Consider the following 27,353-nt stretch of genomic DNA (forward strand, 5'->3'; position numbering starts at 1 on the left):
AAAATATATTTTTTCTCCCTCCTCCTTTTCATGGTCTTTTTATTTTCTTCTTCTTCTTCTTCTTGCCCTTCTTTTTCTCTCTTATCTTCTCTCCATTTTTCTCCTCTTCGTCCTCTGTTTCCATTTTCTCTTTCTTCTTCTCGCTCTTGTGTTCTCTCATGCCTCTCCTTGAAAAAGCCTTCAGCATAAAAGACCAGCGCCTGTCAGGCCAGGGGTTTGAATAACTCAGGTTTTGATCTCTTTAAACGACGCCCAAGCTCACGCGGTTTTTTCGCAAACAACGATTAACTTTTTATCCATTTACCTATCTTTAAAAAGCTGATAAAAAAGCTAGAAATTTTACATCCAAATCCCCCTAAAGTCAGGAATAATTTCGAAAATGTTGGGATCCACAAAAACGTATCACCCTGTGTGACTCACTCTGGAATAAGAACACATTGGATCTAGAGTCCAGACTCTTGAAAACATTGCCAAGAAAAAATTCTCTTGATTCAATCGGATTTTTGCTTGAATCAAAACGAACCCCACCTAAATTAAGAGGCTTGGTTCTTGATTTAAGCTAGATTCTGATTGAATCAAGAGTACTTTTTCTTGTCGATGTTTTTAAGAGTCTGGACTCTGAACCAATGTGTTTTTCTTCCAGTGCAATGTATAAAGTATTCAAATTTTAAGTTACAATTCGGCAACCTTGCACGTTTTTCGCGTCTCCGTCCGTAGTTTCCAGATCCACTTTCATCGCTCCAATCCAGCTCTTTATCGAGCGGTCGACGTATTGAACAACGTACATACAACGTGTATTTATGAGTATGTACCTATGTGCAATATGTTCGAGCATCATAACAGAGAGAAGCCGCGTTTTATGATTGAACTCTCGGTTTCAACCGCTTCGTTTACGAGTATCCCGCACCCTCATCCGGTCTCCATCAACACTCACGTTGATTGCTTTATCGAAGCCCAGAAGAACTGAGGGAGTATCCGAGAAATTAATCGACAGGGACATCAAAGAACGATGTAGAACTAGAAAATTGAAATAGTAGAGCTGAGACTTGCCGTTTCTGTTCGATAGTTGTTCGTGCTTTTGAAAGAGACAAACGGTAAGAAAATTTTTTCCGGACCGAAAGAATCAGGCTGCATCGCTGCAGGCAAAGATTATTTTGCCTCTCGCGTTCAATCCACTTTAATGAGAAATATTACTGACTGTAAGAGAAACTATGTAAATTCCGATCAGTGAAAAAGGTCTTTCGTTAGTAATTTTCTTGCACTATTTAAAGTGTCCAAGAAATGCCAAAAAACATGGATAAAGGGTGTCTACACACATGCAGTTTTTCATCTTTGAAGTGTCCACAATTTTTTTTTTTTTTTTTTTTTTTTTTTTAACAGCAAAAAAAAACAGTTTTTAAAGGTATTTTCTGTCGCACGTTCCAAGAAGTCAGCGATTTGTATAGTTCTTGTTTGTATATAGTTTTAATCGGTAAAGCCCTTCTCTCGCCCTCGTGCCGATTTCCTAATTCGGTGACACATGCGGCTTCTCCCGCAGATTGTACGTAGAAAAAGCGACGTATGAAAATTCAAATTTTACCAAACTCCCCCCCCTCCCCTCCCCCAATTAATATTTTTTCGGAGGAAAAGTTACAAATATTTTGCCCTGAAATTTGCAGACACCGGATGTAAACTTGTCAACAAAATTCTCTGCGAAATCGGAAGGAAAATATTCTCAACACTGATAAAAAAAACCGCTTGGATCTAGAAACCAGACTCTTGAAAACAATGACAAGAAAAAATACTCTTAATTCAATCAGATTTAAGCTTAAATCAAGAACCAAGCCTCTTAATTTGAGCGGATTTCCTTTTGATTTAAGCTTAAATCTGATTGAATCAAGAGTATTTTTTCTTGCCAATGTTTTCAAGCGTCTAGACTCTAGATCCAATGTTTTTTTTTTTTTTTTTTTTTTTTTTTTTTCCAGTGAAGTTTTCCAGAAAATGCTTATTTTATGAATGAGAATGTGGCAAGGTTCGAGGACCCATACGCGGTTGCTGCTCAGCGCGGCGGAATGGGACGCGTGAGGCGTGCGGCGTCACCTGGGAGCGCGAGTGGCGGCGGCGTTTGATGGATGCAACCCGCCGAACTTCCGTATCGTCGCGTCGCATCGCGTCTTGCGCAATGCATCACCGGAGACGCGGCCGCGAGTCTTTCTCGTAATCTACCGGAACGGAACGTTTACCCGGATCCGTTACATGAGCACGCATATACGCGACGTTTTCAACGCCTCCGCCAACTCCCGATCTCCCGCCAAAATTCCCACCCACAGCCAGCAAGATTCCCTGTGGATTTTTGGTCGTCGAGGGCTCTCTGCACTGAAAAATAGAAGTTACGGGTTGTATAGACATACTGTCCGTTCCGGGCTCCGAGGCCGAAAGTTCCGGGTGCTGGAATCGTAGATTCGATCGCTCCAGTTACTACGCCCGGAACTTTCGGCGTCTGAGCCCGGAACGGACGGTATGTCCATACAGCCCGTAAGTACAGCTTCCACGGCCGGAGCTTTTTCTTCATTGCGTGAAGAGACAGTACAACTGCCGTCCACAGCAAGAACGAGGTACACCAGTCCAGATTTTGAAAATGTTCTCCAGACAAAATGCTCCGTCTCCTAGTGACCTAGTTACCTCCATGCCATGACACAACTTTCCAATGGCGTGACAATGGGCCTGTTGCAAACTTTTGCTAGAGCAAAACTAAGAGTTGTTTCTTATAGATAATGCCTCAAAAATCACGATGAGCGCATCGGTAAACTCTGAAATGCACTCATAACTTCACAATCTGCGTAAGAAATTTGCGGTTTTTTGAGCTTCCCGCTTCAAAAACGATACTACGGCATAGGTGAACATTTTGTTAGAGGAGTCGCTCCATCGTCGGCAATAATCATCATAGCCGACGCCAATCCGCCAAAACACGTTTGATGGGACGAGATAACACCTGAACTGGATTAGACAAGATGACAATCGGTGTGTTAACGTTCATATTTTCCACGCCCGAATTGATTGACCTTGAACTCTCCTTGAATTACGCGCGGAACTGCGAGCAAGCGTCGGCCATGATGAATATTGCCGACGATGGAGCGACTCCTCTAACAAAATGTTCACCTATGCCGTAGTATCGTTTTTGAAGCGGGAAGCTTAAAAAAACGCAAATTTCTTACGCAGATTGTGAAGTTATGAGTGCATTTCAGACTTTGCCGATGCGCTCATCGTGATTTTTGAGGCATTATCTACAAGAAACAACTCTTATTTTTGCTCTAGCAAAAGTTTACAACAGGCCCATTAGTTCTGAAAGCACAAGAGATGAATATTTTGCAGTTTTTCTTGCAGTGGAAATGTTTTTTAAGAGGAATGTTCCGAATCCGATTGAAGATATGGCGTTTTTGCTGTGGACGACAGAGTTAGGGATAAAATGTTTCAGAGACCTCGCAGCTAAATTTTCCCGCAATAAAAACCCCAAAAAATGTCGCTGCCAACCTTCATAAGCAAAATTTCAAACCAGAATGGCTAATTATGTTAATAAGTGAACAATACCCGCAAAATTAACGAAGTTAAGTCGAATGCGTACTTATAAACAACGGGTCCTAACATTCGTAATAATAAATCGTTTTTGACAATTTGAGTTCATGGGGTGGCTACCCTACCAGGCCATGAGAGCTCCTTGACCTTATCAAACATTTAAAGTCCAAAACAAAATTACAGGCATGATCCGTTCATACTCTTTCTATCCAGTTACTTCAATCAACGCTACTTTCCATGTTTGATGGGTATAAAATTCGCCAGATGGTCGATGAATGTCGGGGTGAACCCTATGCTTGGCGAGTTGGAATGTAAACTAGCGTGCCTGAAATTTTCAATTGTCAAATGTTCAACTTGTCTCGAAAATTATTATTGTCTCAGAAAAAATTGGCAACATCCGAAATTGTCTACAGCAATATTCCCTTAAACAGCCAATTTCTTAGGACCGTTTCCCAATTTCCAGAAAATGTGTCAACCCCTCCTGCTCTGACGGAATGAAAGGGCGGTAAAATCTCCTACAAAAGCCCTCCTCCCACTCAATCAAACGAGGGATAATGAGAACGGATCAAGTTTAAAAAAGTTTCCAACGGCCCTCGAAAGCGGAATGAGCTTCTCGATTTTTTCCCGTCTCCCAATCCATCATAATTTGCTGCCCGCGCACCGGCACCGGGTGGAAAGTAACCTTTTTCGAAATTGTCCCGCGGATGTTGGTGCGATTTTTTACCGCGCCACGCGTCAACTTGATCATAAGCTATGACTATGATTGCCAATTTATCCGAGCATAAAATCAACTCGTCGGCGCGAGATATAAGTTTTCACGTCGCAGCGACTTCGCGCAAAACTCTGCTCCGCGAATTTCATCGACGGGGAAGGTCTGAAAACAGGCTGCGAGATTTCAGTCTATTCGTTGTTTCGCAGGCGTATAAACATAATTACATTGCAACGTTGCAAAATTTTCAATCGCAAATTTTGGCTTTGTTTGGAGAATGTTTGGCAGACTCAACTGAAAATACTGACTTTTCTAATGATTATTTAAAAAATCAACACAATTTTTGACGGATATCCAGGGTTGCCGGTGGTCTAGAAAACTGGGCAAGTCGAGGAATTTTTAGTAACCGGAAAAGGTCAGGGATGGTCAGGTAATTCACAGGAAAGGTCTGGGAATTTTGCAAGGTGCGTTTAGTAGAAGTAAGTGTAGGTAATTTAAAGGGGAAAAATTGAAATGGAAGTTCTATTCGAGTGTAAGGGAATCTGAAAATGTTGGAGTCAGGGAAAAGCAAAAATAGTCAGGGATTTGAAGATAAAGAAATTGTGGCAACCCTTGTTATTGCGTAGTCATGTTTTTGTAGAAAATCAAAGTATGATTCAATTGTGCAAAATTGAAATGCAGTTATGCTTTTCCGTCTCGGAGACAACATACTATGCGCCCGTGCTGTTTTCTAAGTGAACATCTAGAAGAAGCAAAGTCGACGGAAAGGGCATGAAAGTCATGCGCTGTGATATTTCGCCCTCAATTTTCGAGGTAGGCCCAAAAATGTCTCCCTCGTAACTAAAGTCATCTTTCGAGGATTCTTTTCGTGTGCTTCTCGCAAAGCTTGGCTCATGGAAATTTTTTCCCACAATTCCACACAACTTTAAAACCCACTTCTAAACCCACAATTCAAATCTCTGCGATTGATAACAAATGGATAAAAATGTTAAGTTATTCACTCTCAATCTGCTTTCCCGTTGCATATGCAGAGCTACTGTTATTTTCCGCCCTGTTAAATCATTTAACTAACATTCTTCCTTGTATGTTTTGTTGCAGGTAAGGATTTCTTTCATTGTACTCCTGTTCACAAAAAAGCTTCGATTGAAGCAGTTTTCACCTTCCTATTCACGTGAGTATTTCTCGTTGTCGTATATGTATTTTTCGTAGTATTTCCCGATAACTCGCGGGAAGTCAACTTAATTCTCATCTTTATGGACCATCAAATGTAAAAAAACAACATCTTTCTATCCTCTTTTTAAGCCGTTGAGTCTCAGTTTAAAGCAGTGTGCCTTTTAAGTTCACCAAACAACGAATTGTTCTTTGTTAAGCGTATTGAACAATCCGTTGCCCAACAGCCAATAAGAAGGAAATTTCATTGATCGAGTGATGGGATCCGGGAAGTATAGTCCTCCTCTTCATGAATCTATCCGCTCGTCCCTGCATTTTCCTCTTTTTACTGCGAATAATTAAACAGACGATTACTGCTTATCCTAATTCACGTTATAACTCTTTTATTCTGATCTGCAAGAGGGATCGACCACCGCCGTACATTAGCAAACCTCTCTCATTTGGAGATGCATTATTATTTTCAAATCCTCGTCAATGCACTGCCGGGCATTTTTATTCCCGCCGCATTTTCATGGAAACAGCCCTCTCGTCTTTTTACTTTTCCTCCCTTCTTTCTGAAAGGCGAAAAGGCGATTACTCTCTGTCGGTTCGGTTCCGTCCGGATTTCGAAAAACCAATCGACTGACGGTCGGAAATCGATTTTAAGCAGATTCCCTGCTAATAAATGCGAGGAATTTTAAGTGGGGTATTCGCAGGGACGAGGATGGGAGGGGGTAGGAGTGGATGCGAGGAAAAGAAAGGAATATTAAATTCCGTTTGTTTTATGATGAGAGACTTGACGATTCAAAATATGCTGGGAAGAGCCGAGTTGGTGCGCTGAAATGAGGGGTATCGTCAGCACTTGATTGAATTTGAGGGAGGACTAATCTGGTGGTTGAGTCAAAGAGAGCCTTGATGCCATATCCATTTAAGTGTAGGAGGAAAAATTTCATGAATCTGTTGATGGCTTTTATCATCGTCAATGAATGTACACGGGATAGGTGACTTAAGTTCTTACTAACTCAAAATTGTGCCATCGATCCTGCAGCAAGTATGAAAAATCCTCGAACATCTTAGAAAGAAACCCCTAAAAATGTCAAACCAAACTGGAGTTATGGCAATCTGAAGCTCGCAGTTCAAGAAACTATTAGTTAGAAAAGAAGTTGCTTCAAAGCCCAATCTGTCTTGTTGGAAAGTTGTGAAAAAGTTAGTTTTTTTTTTAATCCAAGAAAATTGTAGCCCTTTTGGTATTTGAAGGGGGGGGGGGTTATTATTTGAAAAATTTGAGTTAGTGTGCGCCCCTCGCGGGAGGGTTGCTGGCGATTTTCTGGGCGCTGGCCCAAAATTTTGGATGTGCCAAAAAGTAGCTCTTATTGACTTAGACGCATCCCCAAAATTCCGTTTTGATACGTGCATGCGTTCAAAAATTAGAGGGGGGGGGGGGGTCGGGGACGTTTCGCTCACCTTGTAGATTAAAATGATTTCTCTCGTCAGTGACAATCCGCTTTGAAACGTGCCAGCTCTGAGAACCACTCTCGGCGGTACCACGAAATCCACGTTCATGAAGGAGTGTATTATTGTTTTGTTTTCCCTCTCGGACTTGTGAGATCCTTTCATGCGTCGTATCCGTGGTGCTCGAACACGGTGTGTCCGTTGACGAGTGCTTTTTCCGCCGGAAGCACCCATCATCCTCCGCGCGCGCCCCGAAGAAAATTCCACGTCAAGCGTCTAAACTTGCATATCACTCCGTTAATGACCGAATCTCTGCCGTGTTCCATTTTTGTCTGCGTGCCCGCAGGACTGCTACTCCGGAGATTCCATCGTGTCAAGGTCTCTCAGTGTTGCTAGATCCCTTTAAGGTGCATTCTAACATCCTTTCCGTTCGACATTGTTTGGTCTGATACGGAGTTTTTTGTCAATTACATCTAATAGAGGTTACATTTGGGTATTAGAAAACATTTACTGGGTACGAATGACCTAAATGACCAGAATTATCCAAAATGACCAGATATGACCAAAAATAACCCTAATTTTACAGATTTGACTAGAGATGCCCCGAAATGAGCAAATGTAACCACAAGTTATCAAATATGTCCCGAAAAACCAGAAATATTCATAAATTACCAGATTCCTTCCCTTTGTGGTCTTCCTTTCAAGGTCTCTCAGTGTTGCTAGATCCCCTTGAGGTGCATTCTGACATACTTTTCGTTCGATATTGTTTGTTTTTTTTCCGGAGTTTCTTTGTTCATTCGATCTCCTAAAGGTAAAATCTGGGTATTCGAAATCATTTACGGAACAGGACCCTGTTTTAAATGAGTGAAATATGATACCATGTTGACGCCAACGTAGTATCAACATTGTTCTGAATAACAAATTGATTATGAAAAGATAAAGTCACAGGTGATTTTGATGTGGAGTCAATTAAGTCGATAATGCAATGTTACTTATATATATGCACTTCTTCCCACGGAGACTATTTACTACTGTAAAATGCCGGGTAATTTGACCAAGTGGGCTGCTATCGACTAAGAATAAACGATTATTTTCTGCAGCATTTATCACCAGCATTTCTGAACAGCATTGCCCGGAACTGCGGCTAAGAATGACCGAAATAACCAGAATAATTGTCCATAATGACCAGAAATGACCAAAAATAACCCCAATTGTACAGATTTGACCAGAAATGCCCCGACATAAGCAGAAATATCCATTAATTATCAAATATGTCCTAAAAAACAAAAATATCCATGGGTTAACAGTTTTACCATAAAGACCAGCAATCTCAGTCAAGTCTGTGCCGGAATCAGTTTTCCCCCAAAGAACGAATAAAGAACTGAAGCAAACACCTGAATTACGTTACAAAGTAACTTTACGCTTCGCATCAAGAGCGAAAATCTAGTTAAGGTCCCTCCCGTGCATGATGAAATCTAGACACGGAGTTACTGCGGAGCCAATAGATCCGTACGGAGAGCGCTTTACGAGTTCCGGCATTAAGGCAGGCACTCAAACGAGAGGATATGCCGGAGCAAATAATGAGGACGGATCCCGTGCAAATATGAACGGCTCCTCGGAAGAAGCCCGTTAGCTCCGAGGAACGGCCGCAGCACTTACGTCGTTTCTCGAGGGAGTCGTGCATATGAGACACTGAGCAGATTAGCGAGACTTCCGCTGTGTACCCCGAGTTAACAAATCCGGATCCTGGTTCCTGGATGACTTCTTCCCGCGGGTACCGGCCGGTCCCGGGTCGGCCCGGACGTCTTCGGGCTCCGACGCTGCCGTATAAACGTCGTAAGGAATCGAACACTGCACTGGGAAAAAAAACACATTGTATATAGAGTCCTGACTCTGGAAAACATCGACAAGAAAAAATACTCTTGATTCGATCAGATAAAAGCTTAAATCAAGAATCAAGCCTCTTAATTTGAGCGGATTTCCTTCTGATTTAAGCTCAAATCTGATTTGAATCAAGAGTCCTTTTTCTTGTCAATGTTCTCAAGAGTCTGGACTCTAGATCCAATGTGTTTTTTTTCCAGTGTGGAATACATGTTTTATCGGTGAAATTTCACGCTTAGCACGTTGAGGACCATTAACAAATTCCAGTATTAACTCATAAGTGATAAAGAAATGTTCACAGTTAACATTATAAACAGGAAATGCAAATGCAAGCTTCCCGCTCGCGAAAAGTCCATATTCAATTTAGGCAATGTAGGCAATTTTTATGTTTGTCATTCCCTTTGAGGCAATTTTGTAACGTTGGAATGAAGTCACGTCCCTTCGTCCGGGGAACAGCGATTTTCTTCTCCTACATTGAATGTGGCATTGAAATCGAGCTATACGTTAGGCAAATGACTAGAGCTTGTTTTCACACATTTCGTCGTTTCTCTTACGAAAGAACGTAACTACATTTCGATGTTGCCAAATTTCCCCCCGCAAATCGCCTTTTTTTGGAAGAGAGGCTTTCAAAGAAGATACTTAATGGGCGTTTTTCTGGGAGTAGACGAAGGGGACGTCCAGTGTAAGGGTGGCGACAGACAGGGCGTTTTAAAGGAAATGGGAGAGTGCCAACTCCCTGAAGCGCGTCAAAGAGCGCTATAAAAGCTGATTTATGTTTTTAAATGCCTTTGAGTCAATTTTGTAACGTTGGAATGAAGTTACGTTCCTACGTCCGGGTAACAGCGATTTTCTTCCCCCGCACTCCTGAAACTAGGCACTTTTAATCTTGTCAAAAACGAGTTAATACGCAGGACAATTATTCAGCTGTGAGTAAAGTATACTGACAATAGTTTAGTCCTCGATTTTACTCGAGTGAATCTAGTTTTTCTGTGAGCGTTAAGTCTAAATAAATGTGAACATGGACAGGAAACGTCATTTTCTTACCTACGAATTGAATTGGGTAAGTTTTATTGCTCCCATCCTGATTTTACGTGAATTTTGCTCGAAGTAACACTTACTGTGGCTCTTGACTTCGTACCTCGTCTTTCGGCCCACACTGGAAAAAAAAACCACATTGGGTCTAGAGTCCAGACTCTTAAAAACATCGACAAGAAGAAGTACTTTTGATTCCATCAGAATCTAGCTTAAATCAAGAACCAAGCCTCTTAATTTAAGCGGATTTCCTTTTGATTCAAGCAAAAATCCGATTGAATCAAGAGTATTTTTTCTTGTAAATGTTTTCAAAAGTCTAAACTCTAGATCCAATGTGTTTTTTTCCAGTGCATTTCCCAGGATAGGGAAACGTGGGATATCTGTTCGATGTCACAATCCTGGTAACAGCTGTGGACAGAGTCGTGGTTTCGTTTCAATAACGGGCCGTCGTCAAACAAACGCCGAATTTGTCGCCGGATAGTCCCAATCCTTCGGAGTGACGATAAGGGGAGGGGGTGTCAGTTTCCTTTGCTTGTTAATTTGGAAATCATCGATACCCACGATGCGCTCACCGTTCTTCGCGAAGTGGAAGTTGGAAATTTGGTCACAAGTCAGACAACGAGTCGGAGACAATTCTGTTTGGATTAGGTTTGAAAGGTAATTTTTGCGATGGAACTTGGCGGAGCTGAACGCCTTACTTAGGAATAGCAGAGCCTGCATAAGTGCAGAGCCATTAGAAAAACTTGGGCGTAGGTGCGTAGTTTCTGAATTTTTGGGAGCACTGGAAAAAAACAAAACACATTGGATCTAGAGTCCAGACTCTTGAAAATATTGACAAGAAAAAATAATTGGATTTTTGCTTGAATCAAAACGAAATTCGCTTAAATCATGAGGCTTGGTTCTTGATTTAAGCTAGAATCTGATTGAATCAAGAGTACTTTTTCTTGTCGATGTTTTCAAGAGTCTGGACTCAAGATGAGATCCAATGTTTTTTTTCCAATGGGTGATGAGAATCTAGGAGATTTTTTAAATTTAAATTTCATCCTAAGTAGATTTCATTATACTTGCTAAACATTTTTAAGAATATTTGTTGATTTCCGTCATTATTTCAGATCCCAATATCCGGTTTTTTTAATATTGTCTTGTGTTTATTTAGATTCTTTACTGGTTTTCCTCGGGTTATCAGATTAAATTTTCAAACACGATGGAAAAGTATCCTGTTGCTACGTAGAAACTGAAATCGCCGTAAAGAAATCCCCATGATTATTTGAATCTTTCAAATTGATCTCGTACGATCAAATTAAATTTAATTTTATTTGACGCACTCTCACCATCACAAAGTCTATTTTAGCTCGAATTTTGGCGAATGTTCACCCTTGCATAGAATTTGAAAAAAACTGCATTTTGAAAATGTCGGTTTTTTTCTTCTCGGAACATACTTTTTTTCTCCATAACGAGAACATTAGACTTCACGTAAGGCTGAACTTCAGCGCCCCCCTTCTCCTCCGTAAGGCCGCGGAAGGCAAGGTCATACCCATGCCGCTCCCCCCCCCCCATAAGTGCCTTACGTAATACTAGAAGACTAAATACCGAAACACGTGGTTTGTCGCTCCCTTACCGAGGGGGCATAACCCCACTCTCGGATGAGCCTTGAAGGAAACGGAATTATACGGATGGCAGGTCTCATCTGAAAAAAGAGTTACGTCCCCGAGTCAAAGTTGCGACGCGAGTTGTGTCGGAACATGTCCGAAAGTGATGAGAGGCGCATGCATGATGAATATCAAAACCCAAAACCACGCTCCCGAAATCATTTCCTGAGGCGCATTTCATTTTGGCCCTGGCGCGGGTCCGAAATTTGATACGCGATCGGCCGAAGCTCACCTGATACCCGATAATTGCAGTGCCGCGTCGTGCTTTTCGATGAATCGATCGATCCGCCGTTTAAACCTATGGTAAAGGGTCGCTTATCAGGGGATGCCTGAATAATCGATCCTTCACCGTAGCTTCAAATGAGAATACATCGATTGTCGATTATTGAAGCCTCGCCACCGGATAATTGGCTATTAGTATTTGATAGGGCCCTCGGCGCGGCGCTCGACCCTGAGCGAAAGATCAAGAACGAGCGGTCGGAAGCATGGTCGACGCTCGAATCGAACAACGGCCGGATTTTGAAACACGCCCGCTCATACGAAAATCGGAGCAAATTACGGCTCAGTCAAGGTGGGCGCTGCGCCGCGCCGTGCGGCAGCCCCGGTGATTTCGGGTGTCTGTATTCGGGCGCGCGCCTCGCCGGCCGCGTTGTCTGCTCCAGCCCCGAACTTCAACAATAGAGATGTTGCATATGTGAGGAATTTACGATTTGACTGTTGATTCCTTTGTAAAAGTTCGCGAGAAACAAGATGGGGCCACTGGTTTTCTCTGAAATCAACTCCCAAGCTCAAAAAAAGCTCTCCAGTCGAGGCCAAAATGGAGATGATATCCCACGCTATCCTGAAAGTCCACGTGTACATCAAAACAAACTCTCTTTGCAAAGATCGGGAGCAAGTACATTGACAGGGCTGCCATTTCATTTGGGGAGTCCACAACTGAAAACACGGCAACCCTGCTATATAATGTATTTGCTCCCTATATCTTTGCACGGAGAGTTTGTCTTGATGTACAGGTGGACTCTCAAGATAGCGTGGGATATCCCCTCCATTTTGACCTCAACTTGAGAGGTCTTTTTGAGCTTGGGAGTTGATTTCAGAGAAAACCAGTGGCACCATCGTGTTTCTCGCGAACTTTTACATAAGAATCAACAGTCAAATCGCAAATTCGTCACACATGCAACATCTCCATTGTGATTCGGTCAAAGCATAGGGTCCTTAAAGTGGACAAAAAATAAGATGAGGGGCCGTCCATAAATCACGAAAGGCACATTGACTGAAAGTCGGATCCTGTGGTGTGGTGGTTGTAGCGCTTGCTCTAACGGGAGGGCCTGGGTTCGATTCCCGGCCAGGTGACCCGAGTTTGATGGTCTCAAACAACGGTTATTTGGAGCTGGCTTGATTAGGAACGGAGGAGGATGGGACTATAGGGACGGTAAAGCGCAAGATTGTATCTCGTGGGATATTTGAAGTGTGTAAAAAAAGGAGGGAGCTTAGGGGTGCCATATGGGGGAAGGAGGGTTTAAACGTAAAAAAGTGCGTTACGCACTTTATGGACGGCCCGGTAAGTTAGATTAGGAGTAAGGTAAAGTTCAAAATTTACAAAATCAGTTGGCAAGAGAGGAATTGAACGTTTTCTGTGTTCCAAAGTTGGACGTATCTCTGCCTAATGGATTTAGGCGCCAATTTCAGTTTCTTTTAAGGATTTCAGAATCCTGAATATGACTTGTTCTTTCAAATGGATCCAAGCGCCATGGAAAAGCATTGCGAGTATGGGACGGAACTAGCCCCACTGTCCGCAGCACCCGCCAATCTAACCCGCATTGGCATTCCCTTTCATCTCCCTATGCCGCTTAGTTCCGTTTAGCAGAAATACGTCCAGTCGGAACTTGCTTGATGCGGAAAAACTCATGTCAATCAGAGACAAATTGGATACTAAATTAATCTCACCTGTGCTCCACGATGAAACAATTTTCTTTAAGAGTTGACTTTATCTAGTTATAGCTTTAGAAGTACCAAGCATCTCTGAAAGATTGCTGGGAAACCGAACTCCGGCTTTACGCCAAACATGTCCTCAAGCCTTCAAGGCTAAGTTGATCCTCCCACGTTGATTTTGGTTTCTCTACCCGCGGAAAGTTTGAACTTACTGATTCAGACGTAAACCTTCAAGTGTATTTTGAGAATATTCAACCTTCGAAACGTGCTTTGCGTGAAAATTTGATGATAAATTGTGAGGTTCTTAGACTCTTATCCAGGAGAAGGAACCGAAAGTTGGAATTTTTGATAAGGAATGCTGAAAGCTTGAAGGTTCACAGGATGCCTATCTTAAACAATTCAAGCTTATCTCGTAAAAACCGACTTTTCCTTTTCTCGCTGATCGTCGAAGCGGGAGCGGCACCGTAGCACGCTGCTAAGCACCGGCGCTATTATATCCGCTAGAGAGTGGTATGAGATAATTGTCCACAAATCGTGCTGATGCAAGAGTCCCGCTGAACTTGGACGTATCTTGGCAGGAATTTCTCGCATCGCGTCGGATCCCAACGAAGGGGGGGGGGGGGGGGGGGGGGCTGGCATCGCGGCCCGCTCAAAATGCGTGTGCGTAATTTATGGTAAAAAGGGTCAATGTTTTTCGTTTTCTGATTGATTTCGGAGGTCCGCTCCTGCCAAGGTTACTTCTCTGCAATTATTACCATGCGCTGTCAGAAATGAGATTGTCTCTCGGAGGAATTGGATCGGTTCTTTTTCAAAAAAAGTTCAGTGCCCCCCCCCCCCCCCCTTTTCAAAAGCGAACCAAGAAAATCGATTAATTGACAATGTTTTCTTCAGTAAAGGATGCAACTTGTTTAGTAAAGCAATGACTAAAAATGCGGTTTTTTCTGACAAAGAACTTGACCTAGTACAGAAGGAAAGTGTTGAATTCGACCATTTTTTTCTCAAAAAAGCTGAAACGCCAATGCGGCTGGTGTTCTTTTTTTTCATTCGAATTCTTTAACAGTTACTGAATAAAGCACATTCCAAATTTAAATTGACTTTCTTTCTTGCATTAATTTTTCTGAGCTCTGAAATCCAACGCGGGTCGCGATTTAAACTGTTTTCATTGTATTTCCATATCTGGCGCTTAAGGAATTTTGAAAATGACCAATTCATTACTTTTTTTTATTATAAGATACTTTTAAATGAAAATACAGAGATACTATGTAGATACAATAAAATCAACATAATCTATAATTAAATAGAACTTATCTTAATATCTTGAAATCTAAGGGGTGGCATGCTCAGCATATATCCCACAAGTTTTAACTGTCATGTCAGCTGTCAGCTTGACACGTCTTAACTGTTATCTAATTAATTATTTACAGCTTTAACACTGATGTGCGAGATTAAAAGGTTCAACTTTGCTTCCAAGAGCATTTGCTGCTTTAATTTAGAGAAATAAAGTTATTTCCTACTTAATATGGCGATCGATTTAATTGAGTTTTCCACCGGTCGAGTATTTTTAGTATGATTGAAATTGGAGGCGTATCGTGTTTTTAACAAGAATAGCAATGAAACTGATGACCAGATGTATAAAGTCCGCAGTTTTTGCCTATTAAACCGAAGAATTAAAGTTGTCACGCAAAGGTCGGAACAAATAGAAATCCGATAGCACTAACGAGACTAATTAGACAATTAGCACTTAATAAAGCTGATTTCATACAGCGCCGCACAGAAGAAGATTATTTTATGGGGGTTGATGCAATAACATGATCCCATTAAAATGTGCAAAATTGCTCGCTCCGTAATTACGCCGCGGATATTCCCGGATTTTGAATTTTTCGCAGGATCGAATTACAACATGACTCTCACCCGTGGCAACCCCTAATTGAAGCAATAGTGCCGTTCTAAAAAAAAACAACGCGTGATCATTTACATGTTGCCATATCTTCCCCATTTAATTATCAATTTTTGAGAATATTAAAGTTTATTTCCCCCTGCACTGGAAAAAAACACATTAGATCTAGAGTCCAGACTCTTGAAAACATTGCTAAGAAAAAATACTCTTGATTCAATCGGATTTTTGCTTAAATCAAAAGGAAATCCGCTCAAATTAAGAGGCTTGGTTCTTGATTTAAGAAAAAATCCGATTAAATCAAGAGTATTTTCTCTTGTCGATGTTTTTAAGAGTCTGGGCTGTAGATACAATGTTTTTTTTTTTTTTTTTTTTTTTTTTTTTTCCCCAGTGTCGAATTTATTTCTAATTTGCACCATATGAAATCGCAAACATCATCCTGATCGAAAGTCAATTGAAAAATTCCCAAAATTTCCAAGACATCGGATTTTTCTTGAGGAAATTTGGCAGCACCAAACCGTATATAGGGTGTTTTTCCTCAGCGCGGCAGAACACCACTTTGGAAACAAGCCAGCCGATAACCAACGGCCGAGCGAACCTTCGTCGAAAGCCGGGAAACCCGAAAAAATGAAAGCCTATTTGCCGACCCTGATGGTTTTATCGGTGTAACTTTACAAGGGATTTTAATTATAGGTTCGCTGAAATTCAATTCGTGGGCTTAATTAAGCCCCAGGGACCGGGCTACCCCTGAGCTAAGCGGCGTTGAGAAGTCGATCGCGAAAGGTGGCGGGGCTGTCGGTGTTCGTGCTGCTCGGGTCAACGTGCGCCACTCTGATTCTCGGAACAATTTATAACTTTAATTGAGTCCTTGGGTGCTCATTAAAGAGCCGTATTCGTTCGGAAAGATGGAGGGTGGGTAATTATTCACCGAAAACTTTCAAGAGTCATATTTTTCGGAAAAACAAATCAGAAGAACGTGTTTTGCCAAATGAGACCAAAAATAGGAATAAACATTTTACTGGAAAACCCTCGTCAGTGGCGTAATTGGAGGGGTCCAAGTGGCTTGGATTACCTCCTTTAATCGGAAAATTGCCGCAAGACAGTTTTTTTTTCGTGTTTCTAAGAAAGTTCATATTTTCAAGGCTCCTTCTCCCCTTGTAAGGCCAAATATAGGAATTAACAATTTTACTGGAAAACCCTCGTGTAGCCAGTGGCGTAGTTCGAGGGGTCGAAGTGACCTGGATTACCTCCCTTAACCGGAAAATTGCCACAAAACAGGGTTTTTTTCGTGTTTCTAAGGAATTTCTTACCTCAAAGGCTCCCCTTCCCTTGAGAATCTTCATTTTTGTGTCAATAGAAGTGAATAGATATAATCTGACTTTCAGAGCCCTGAAAATAGCAGATGAAAATTCTGAATATTTTTCTCCTAAAACTCTCTTCAAATAACTGTGCCAATTGTTGCTTGCGTGAAGGTTCCTTTTTTCTTGGAGGTTAATAAATGCATAGACTGTATTACACAAAAAAGACTTCGCTTGTCGACAAAAGCACCTATTTGCTTTGGAAAATAAATGCTATAGTGCCATGTAGGCGTTGGAGGTACCAGACCACGTATCTCGGTTTGCTGAGTTACGGACCTCCTGCCATGCTTTATTTTTAACCGGAAAACTACTCAACATCGATTATAGAAAATTTCCATGGTTTTTTTCCTCTGTGCAAAAAAATCTCCGTGAAAACTTAAAGGTATAGTACAATTTTGTTCGCCCTCAAGGAACAAAAAAAAAAAAAAAATGGGAGCGTGGATTTTTAAACAACGCAAACAAGATGCGTGGTCTGATAGTTTCACAATCGATTTATGTACATTGGCCCCAATATTGGCCAAATAATTCATTAATTTCCGTGCTTTCAATGCAGAAGTGTACTTGTAAACGGGGAAGACGAAAAGTTTTACCGTTTCCCCGAATTCAGCGGTGAAGGAGCGATGAGCGGTGAGCATCCTTTAACCGAAGGGACCGGATTAATGTTCAAACGCCGGAAGATGTGGCCAACCATTCGCACCGCACCTCATCTATCTCCGCTTTCGGGGTCCGAGGATGCAGCAGGAAGCGTGAACCTCTTCCTTGACTGAAAACTTTACATCTTCAAGCTCAAGAGGGGATGATCTAGACAGCGTTTAACGAGAAAGAATCAAGTCGATGTTTCGCGGGTACGATTTGACGAAACGTCGGTCAAACTTGATAAATGGAGAACATGATTTATTCACAATTGTTCGGGTAGATCCCTCATCGGTGCGAAATCTTTCCCGATGGAACCATCAAGTGGGTGGCAAAATTCTGGTCGCCTCGAGGCGACAAAAAGTCATATCTGAGTATGAAATTCACCCTAAGTGATTCTTCAGTACTATAGAAAACGATTCGATAGTCGATCGATGATTGATAATTTTTGGATTTTAGGACATTTCTCAAGAATTGTTGATTATCACGTCTCGCTGCAGTACGTCCGGTCTTCGTATAAAAAATATGACAAAGAAAAATTTTGTATCAGCTTTATAAGTACATCCCGAGTGAATAAGTATTGCAAATCGAAAGGGGGAATAATTTATTGGACTCATCTATTGGGACTTTCTTTCGGAATTACTTCAAAATGTTCCTTGGTCAATTTTTGCGTATGCATACCTGACGTTTTACAGCGCTAGCGGGATGGGATGCTCGAAAATTATAGGAAGTTTCCTCAAAATCCATGTATTATCGGTTGTTCGATCGATTATCGAATCGCTCTCCTAAAGCGGCTGATAAACCTGCGAGTTACAAGAGCTTGTTGAATGTGAAACACCAATGAGACACCAGGATTTCGATCGCGCGACGTCGAGCCATTGAAATCCTCCTTGCCTATTGGTGTTTCACTTTCAACAAGCACTTTTAACTCGCAGGTGTATCGTGGCCTTAAGTACTCCACCTTAAGGACGTACCCTCCTTTTCAAAGGAAAACGTTAAATTCCACGTGCACCAGACAACATGGAAGCGTGACCCGGGCGCTGCGGAGTATTGCAGTGAGCGCACCTGTTTCATGATACGCGGAAATATTTATCACGAGGAATAAATCATCATCGAAGCGATTTTAATGCCGCTCGCGAACATTATTAGCTAACAAGCAAATGAGTCCCGCGTCGAGACCGTGTAATCTCCGTCCTTTCCCTCCAAAACTCCCGCATCCATTCCCGACACCGCACCACCGGTCCCCGACCATTGGCTCTTCCTCTTGTTTCCTCGTTCGGAATCAATTGAAACCAATTATGTAAAAACTTGCGGATCGCTCAAGTGCCGTAACGTATTCGGACGCTACGGTCAATGTATGCAACTGCCCCGAGTCCATCGGGAAAAGAACGTTGTTGCCTTTGCAGGCGTCCCTGTCATTTTGGACGTACTTTAATCGAAAGGAAATATCTGTATTGTGAAGTGGGCCCTAGAACTTGTAAGAATACGTCTATGACAAGGTCCATGCCTCAACGGAAATTGTTTTGATTTAAATACATAAGGGTTGAAACCGAGAAAAAAGAGATTTAAAGCCCTCTCTTACCACTTATTCAACTTATCCAAATTCCGTGTTCGGTTTCTCTCTCAGTCATAACTCGACTAATTGAAGGTGATGTCTATTTTATCACAGAAAGACAAAAAATTAGAAATATACTCTCAGGAAATGAGAGATTTTGTCATCTCTTCTCGTTTGTAATTTTTTTTCTGCATCTGATTTTTCTTTATAGCTACATTTAAAATAATCGCAAAATTTGCTGCCCCCTAACTTTGCCCCCCACATGGGCCGCGGCCCATGGTGGCCACCCCCTAAATCCACCCCTGGTCCTCATATGTCCAAAGAAAATGTTAGTTTCACTTTTTCAAAATAAGATCTCTCAAAAATGAATATTTTGAGAGGCTTGATTGAAGGGGTTTCCGGAAAGAGGACCCATAGCAAAAAATCGTATTTGAAAAAAAAACGCAATAGAAGTTTTCTCAATTACTTCTGGCCACTGACGCGACGATGACCCACAGAGCTTGGACTCCAATTTCCGTGCAAGTTACCATCAGTGGCTTGAAAGTAATAATGATCCCTACTTCAAATGCATTTTACCCAAACACGATTTTTCAATATGCATGGGCCCTTTTTTTGGTATGCTTTTCAATTTCGCAACATTTGAGTGTTTATACGGCGTTTCTTAACATGGCATCGTAGACCTATCAATTAACAGGGGAATTTATGCGGAAAATCCCGTATAATTTGGCAACTTGAACCGCACTTAAACGTATATAATTATTCAGCCCGTCGCTTTATATCACTGGGTGATCCAATCCCTTATCGGATTCCTCGTAAATTAGCGGAGGAATGAAAATTCAGGAACGTAACCTCGAAATCCTTGGTTGCATTCGTTTATCTCGCATAACTTAGTTCGTTCCCTCTCGGCTTGAGAATCCTTCAGGCTGCGGTCTGGCAGAGACTTCATAAGCTCGCGTATGAGAATAATTGGACGATGGTGGCGCTATCTCGCGAGTCGGAGCAGCGGGGGAATTAAACGAGACCTAGTCGTATTCCTTGTTGCTCAAACACAAATCTCTCGCCAAGTGTAAGCTTCGAGTTGAAACGAAAATCCCTCAACACGCTCCCGTTTAGTTCGGAAAATTTAATCGCTGTTTATTTATAATTAAAGAGTTGTCCCGTTCTCCGAGCGAATTTTAAGCGTCTTATCGGTAGTGAAATTGCGAAATCACGTGACAATGCAGATACCTTGTCGCGATTCCATTATGTTCGGGATTATTTATCATTTTTGTCGCACACAATTTCGTCTGGTTTTTCTTTGCTCTTTTAACAGAAAACTCTGAAGAATGTTGGTGGTTACTAAATTCCCGAATATCCCGTAACACACCAAAACTCATTGTCATTTTTCTTGAAAACGCCTTTTTTTTAGAGCCACAGCCCTCCAAACTGAAAAATCACTCTCTTTAATATCTCCGATTCTGTGCCCACCATATCGATCTCCTTGAATCGTTTGAAATTAATTTTCATACAATTTTTATTTTAATAATAAGATCGTATTTTATGACCTATCCTGAGCAGAGGGAGGTTTCTTTCATCGATTTATAACCACATTTGGGGCTTTTTCGATCCGAAAGTGTGAGAAATATAAATTAGTCTAAAGATTAACCACATCAACTTTAATACCATTAATGTACAATTTTAAATCTCTTTTCTAATTATTGAACGTATTTCTGTCAGAAAGAACTGTGTGTATTACGACATGAGCCCCAAGACCTATGCATAACAGGGCTCACGTCATAATGCACATAGTTCCGTTTGACAGAAATACGTCCTATTGATGCAAAGACGAAGTCATGTCATGCACACGCATCATCACGGTGAATGACGTCATACACAGTCTTTTTAGAAGAGAGATACATCTACTTTATTTTTAGACGTGGAAACCAGACATTTAAGGTGATTCGATGGACGCCATATTTTGTGTCAGAACGGCATGCGATATATCGCATCACTTGGTTCCATTTTTTCAGCTACTCGTCATTTTCCTCCAAATTAGAGATCGCAATTCTGTTGTCAGGAGACTAAAGCACTCACTTACCAATTTCAACAAAGAAATTCAACGTAATAAAGGCGTGGTTTGTTTAGAGAGAAAACATCGCATTCGATACTGATATCAAAACTGCACTCCAATGCGATATTTTCTCTCTAAAAAACCAAGCCTTTTTTACGTTGAATTTCTTTGTTGAAATTGATAAGTGAGTGCTTTAGTCTCCTGGCAACAGAATTGCAATCTCAAATTTGGAGAAAAACGACGAGTAGCTGAAAAAATGGAACCAATCGATGCGATATGTCGCACGCCGTTCTGACACAAAATATGGCGTCCATCGAATCATCTTAAGCGGATTCTATCGTAGGCTGTTTTATGAGCTTAAATCATCGAAAAGCGATTCTATGACCTGCGCAACTGACCCATTGCCGGGGTGTCCGCGAGCTGTTTCGACTCCGCAGAATGCACCGGCACCAATACTCACGTCACGTCAACGTGACGAAAGACCCGAGCGAACGCCCACCGACACGACGACGGCGACGCGACGCGTGAAAATCGGCCGTCACGGCTTCCGCGGCGGACGATGCCGATGCCATGCCATGCCGGTGTCCATCTCCGCGCGATCGATCACTGTCACGGGTGGTGGCGTCCGACCTTGGGCACGGAGCTTTTGTGTGCATAATGCTATTTTAATAGTTTTTATGGCTTTTATGAGCATCGCCGCCACCTCCGCGCCGCCGCCGCCGCCGCCGCCACTCGTAATTCACCCACTGCCCTTGCCGCACGCGGAATGTCAATGAGGTCCGTCCCCTCTCCCGCGAGGAATACTTATCAGCAACGTTGACCGCGGATCGTGCTCCGTGTTTGCTTACGCCGAAACACCGGCCCGATGCATAGCGTCATCGTTGGGTTATTGCCGTGCCGAGTCGCTTTTTTATCGACTGAATTAGAGAAGACGTATTTCTATCAAACAGATTTATTTGCAGGTGAGAAATGTGGAGTGTGCTCGTCAGTTCTCTGGCCGTAAGAGTGAATGAGAATTATAAAGCGCCAGTGACGTCAACGGCAATGATCGAGCGCGAGGGGGAGATCGTCGTCGGGGCGCTTTAACTCATGAGCCCTGTCCACAACGCTCTCTCTCGTGCCATCCCCGCGGCTCATGAATCCCGCATTCAGTTGCCACTTAGTTCTCTTTGCTGAATTTAAGATCCCGCTTTTCCAATTCTTCAAAAGGAATCACACCCACTGACTATCCAGTTTTCTAGAGGATTTCCCCGATTTTATCAGAATATAAGGTCAATCAGGATTTAATGATTTTATCAGGATTTCGAGGAAAAATCGGTCGTATAATCAGAATTTGAGAAAAGTCGGCCATCCGATTGAATTTTTTTATCGGTCTGTTTTTTATGAAGTTACATTTGCCCGATTTTCTTTGTGAAAAATCAGGATTTGGAAAAATTATGAAATCAGGATTGCGCAGTCAAATATCAGGAAGAATTTGGTTTTCATCAGGGTTTCCCAAAATGGAAAAAAAACTGGACACCCTGTGTTACATCTGACGTAATGAATGGAGTAGATTCAGTTCTTTACCATCCTGCTGAACTGTATTCCATGTATTCAGGACAACTTGAGGAGTCTAAAATCTGCATGGAAATAGAAAATCATAAAAATTGTGGTCGTGCAACCTACACTATCCAAATCGGTGAGAATATTACATCTGGAAACATCAAAGCTCTCAGAATTGGCCATGGAACGAACGACCGTGGTCCAAGGATCTCGGATCTGGACGTCGATACTCGATATGCCACGGAGATGAATTTCTCTCGAGACGCGCGCGTCCCTTGGATCCCTAACTACGTGACGGCACGTTTTTCCTCGAGTCCCAGCGGCACAGGTGCAATGTGCATCCTCGCTTCGTATGGAACCCGGTTTCATGGTGACCACCTTCGCCGCGCTCCGCGTCGAAACTCGTCCACTTCGCGGTATCGCGGGTTAAGGCGCGATCTACCGCTCTCGCTCGGTAAACGCGCCACGGCGTGCCGGCCTTTGCGATCAATCGATTGATATGCCATCTAAGCCTATGAAAAAGGATCGATTATCAGGGTGCTCATGGGTGTTCGCAACGAATATCTTGATGATACAAAGATTATTATTTACCACTAGCTGCTTTCCGTCTGTAGCACAGTGGCCACTATACAAGGTATGAATTAAACAGGGTCTAGCGTAAGGATTTTCCCGCGATTCTATCAGGATTTGAGCTTTATCAGGATTCAATCCCGATTTCATCATCAGGATTTGAGAAAATTCCGCTGTCCAATCGGATTTTTTTATACTTTCGCATATGCTCATGCAGAAATTGTAATTTATCTCCGCAAAAAATCAGGATTTGATAAAATTTTGAAATTAAGATTTAGCAGTCCAAAATCAGGAAAAACCAGAATTCCATCAGGATTTCCCAAAATGAAAAAAAGCTAGACACCCTGTTCAAGTACTATTTAAGATGTTTTCTCTTCAAAATTTCACTAGGATCACGATTCACACAATGTCTGGAAATCAACTCCTGAACAAGATTTAAGTGCCTAAAGTTAACATTGCCCAAATAATGGGAAGAACACAAATGACATCATATGCATAATCGAACTTCAATTTAATGTATGTTAAAAATACTTGTTAATATCTCGTTCAGAATTCGATTTCCGAACTTCCCGTCGTGTGATTCGTTTTCTACGTAAGATTTTGAAAAGGAGACGAATGACGCTTTCTTCTAGTTCAGACCCTGTCTAGTCACCCATTGCCCCCAGGTAATAAGGTAACTTTTCCCTGCGGGCTGATTGTTGAAATCGATGGACAAAGAAGACGAAAGGGATATGGAGAGATCCTTTTGGTGGAAGCGGACGGTTACAATGGATGAAGGACGCGCAGGTAATAGACAAACTAACGGCAACCCACGAGAGACCCGATAGTTAGTCCATCCTTTACCCCCTTAGTCTACAAGAACCACCCAATGGAGAATTTGCAAGGGTCTGAAATTTGATGAATTTCCTGTTTAAGTGGAATCCTCTGAGTGAACTGAACACGAAGATACCCTTGATTCATAAATTGAGCGATTATTAGAGGAGATATGACAAAATAACCGATTCTGCTAAAATACATGTGTTTAAATGGGAAATGCCGCCAGATGACGTCACAAGGCGGCGCATTTTCTCACTTTTAAATCAATTTTTCTCCAATTTCCCATGTCAGAAAAAAATTATGAAAAATATTGCGAACTCAGCCCATTAGGCACTTTCAGATGAAGCAATAAAAAAATTGCGTGCCAATTCTCCATTCAACCAATAGGACCGCTCCATACTCCTTACGTCTTCTTTGTCCATAGCGTTGTCTATAGATTTCTACAATCAGCCCGCTGGGTTCACATTAAATATTTTACTATTAATTGTGCAAGGCGGGGAAAAGTCATGATTTTTCAGCTCCTCCTGGCAGTTACGGCTCCCCTCTGCCGTTTCGGCTAGCGCGAGAGGAGGAAAGTGCGCGCGCATGCCGTAAAATGCGCATGCGCAGCGCGGCGCGTAACGCTGCTCCGAGCGGACCTAGACCTAGATACGAGCAAAATGTCGAGTAGTAGCGAAAGCAGCCGCTCCGTCGCCATCCGCACCAATTTCACTTTCTTTCGCGCCGCGTCGCGTTGCCGCGCTTCATGGCGTCGAAAAATGGCAGCTCTCTGAGTGACGTCATCCGATCCATCCATCCAGAGTCCCCTCTTACCCAGGAGAGTAGCGCCATGTGGAATCAATCTCTGATTGGCTATCGATTATAGGCCTCATGGATGTCACGAACGGGCGAATTGGTTGTACTTTCAACGGTTGCAAATATTGTGAATTGGAATGGATCAGGGAACCAAGGGCATGACAGGGACCAAACAGAATGAGAGTGGGAATTTTGGGGAGTGAGTTGACCGAAGATAATGAAAAACGTCACTAACTTACATCTTCCTGGCTTTTGTGACATCCAGGATCCAAGATGGAGCTACCCTGAGTATGGCACAATGGAGCTTTTTTCAGCCGAAAATGTTCAAGTGAACTTAGTAATTTATGAACATCTGTTTGTTATACTTACAGCCTATTAATGATGCGTAATTTTGTCTGTTTCAGGTAAGGATCGCACTTCATTATCCTGCATTTGCTCTCCTCGGAAGTTGATGAGTCGTTAATCCTGTAAATTTTGGGAGTTCCCCTCTTCCCACAACTCCAACCGAGGTATATTTTCTTACCTGAAACTTAATTTTCTCGTTTTTTTCAGTTTTAATAACGTTTTGCATAACACATTTCTCAAGCAAACCCTCCAATGGTGTTGTTCGTGACTTGAAAGTGATTGCTCCTCAAAGTCGAAAAAATTACGAAATATTCGATTTCTTATGCTGCTTGCAAGCGTTTGGCTGATTTGCGACCGAACACTTACATTCCTCCACTAACATATGTATAGACGACCGAATGGACAACATGTTGCTTGTCCGGGTGGCTAAAATTTGTTGCTTAACTTTCTCCTATTCTGTATGATCTGAGTGTACGTGCCTGAACCGGAATAATTGCAATTGAGTCATACAGCAGCGTGGACGCAACTCCCGTACATCTTGGTTTTCAAGACTCATCGTACTGATTGTGAGTGTAACTTCTTCAAAGGTGCAGCTCTTAATTTGTTTGGGGTTGTCATCCCCTAGATGTCTAAAAGTTCAATGAAACAGATCGCTTAGATTTTTTTGTCAAAAATGACCTATGTGAGAAGTATACAGGGTGCCCGAAAAGTCCGTACCACCCCTGGTAACTTTTGAACGGTTAGAGATAGAAAAAATAAACTTTTGGAATGTTTCTATCTCAAAAGGGACCATCCTCTAGGGGTTTAAAATTCATCAGCCAGGAGGGTCGCTACTTTGAGCAGGGATTCCAAGGCCAAGCGATGGCAACCAGCAACCCTGCTAATACTTCCTATATGTGCATGGAGAGTTTGACTGGATATAAGGGTGGACTCACACTATAACGAAGGCGATCTTCACTATTACGGCTTCAACTTTGTGAGATTCTTTTAAGTCCGCTGGGAGTTTTTCCCAGAGGAAACTAGTGGCGCAGTTGTGTCTCTGGTAAAATTTTACATAAGATAGAGAACTTGAATCGCAAATTATTGTGATTTGCAAGAGCTCCATTTTTATGCAGCCGATTTAAAATTTTAGCTTATTAATCAAGGTTTTCAAGTCAAAGAAATAATCATATTTTAGTCAGAAACCAATCCATCGTTCTAACTTAGTATGGTTAATTTAATGCAGTGTACAGTAAAAATGCTTACACGAAAGCGGTTCAGAACCGATTCCTTGTTATTTGTAATCAATTTTTTTCCTCAGTCATAGTGATGCGTTTATCTATGTATCCATCATTTTTCCGTTAATATTCTCGTTTTGCTCCTACGATTTCGTGCACGCAATCAATGAAACAAAAAAACGCGTCTCTCTTTCATTCCTCATGAGCCGCACTCCCTCATATTTTTTTAATTATCGCATTTTTGCCTACGATTGCTAGAAAAAAAGAAAAGGAGACGAGTCTGCTAACATTTAAACTCCGAGCTCCGAGCCTTTACAGAACTCGCGCGATTATGCGCAGCAGCACTCCTGGTGACTATGTTAATTACATCCATAAAATTAAATCATCGGCAAGTCATATAAAAGCGATGCGCCGCGCGTGCCATATCGAGGGTTGCTGTTCATACGCGAAAGTTTATTGCAATTCAGTGAACTTTTTCTGGTGACGATGGAGTCTCAAGGATTGCTGCCCGCCAAAAAAAGCCACATTAAAGCAAATCTATAGTGAGTTCTTGGTCTGATGTCTTTTGAGAGCGTCTGTTTTCGCAAGATAAGATACAATAGTTTTTTACTTTCCAGACGAAAACTGGAAATTCTGAACATTTGAAGCCCCATCAGGTGTTGCTAAGATTGCTGATAAGTATTTCTTCTTTCATTCTTTGGAAGAGTCTGGAAAAAATGGCAATTCTTGCGTGATGCAGGTCGGAATTTAAAGAGTTTTCCCCGACTAAGGGAAACCGCCTATTTCTAATAATTCCATTGAAAAAATCGTGCACAGTCTCAGCAAAACGTGATGATGCTTAGGATGTTTAGGTTCTCCATACTTTTCACCTGCGTTGAATAAATTTCAGATTGGACTGAAAGGGTTTCTTATTAATTATGCCGCGAAGGAATATGTCGTTCATATGGCAGGAAAGCCCCTGGTTTCAAACAGTACTTTGCTTTTTTTTAAAAAAGGGGTTTCAGTTTCTAGAGATGTACAGGTAAAAGTTCTTGTTGCGGTATTTTTAAGTAAAACATTCTTCTTTGTGTATCAACTGTAAAAGAATGAAAAATTCAACCGGTCATTTGATAGCAGCTATTCACAAATCCTAATCGAACTCTATTAGTAATTAAATTCTCAGCCAGGTATATCGAAGAAGGAATCAATGGCAGCGTTGCTTAAGCGCCACAAGCCTTGCTGT

General features: G+C 41.9%; 1 protein-coding gene across 6 annotated transcripts in view; it reads left to right on the top strand.

The window, feature by feature from the left end:
* Positions 1 to 27,353, top strand: part of LOC109031066 (Ig-like and fibronectin type-III domain-containing protein 1) — a 415,859-nt gene that overhangs the window by 148,772 nt on the left and 239,734 nt on the right. The window contains exon 1 of one of the 6 annotated variants that reach the window (XM_072298098.1): positions 25,057 to 25,078. The exons of the other annotated variants lie outside the window; for them this stretch is intronic. The gene's annotated coding sequence lies outside the window, so the exon portion shown is untranslated. Of the gene's footprint in view, positions 1 to 25,056; positions 25,079 to 27,353 lie in introns of those variants that run through there. 6 annotated transcript variants of the gene reach the window in all.

The sequence above is a fragment of the Bemisia tabaci genome, chromosome 3 (assembly GCF_918797505.1).
Source record: "Bemisia tabaci chromosome 3, PGI_BMITA_v3".
NCBI classification, from domain to species: domain Eukaryota; kingdom Metazoa; phylum Arthropoda; class Insecta; order Hemiptera; family Aleyrodidae; genus Bemisia; species Bemisia tabaci.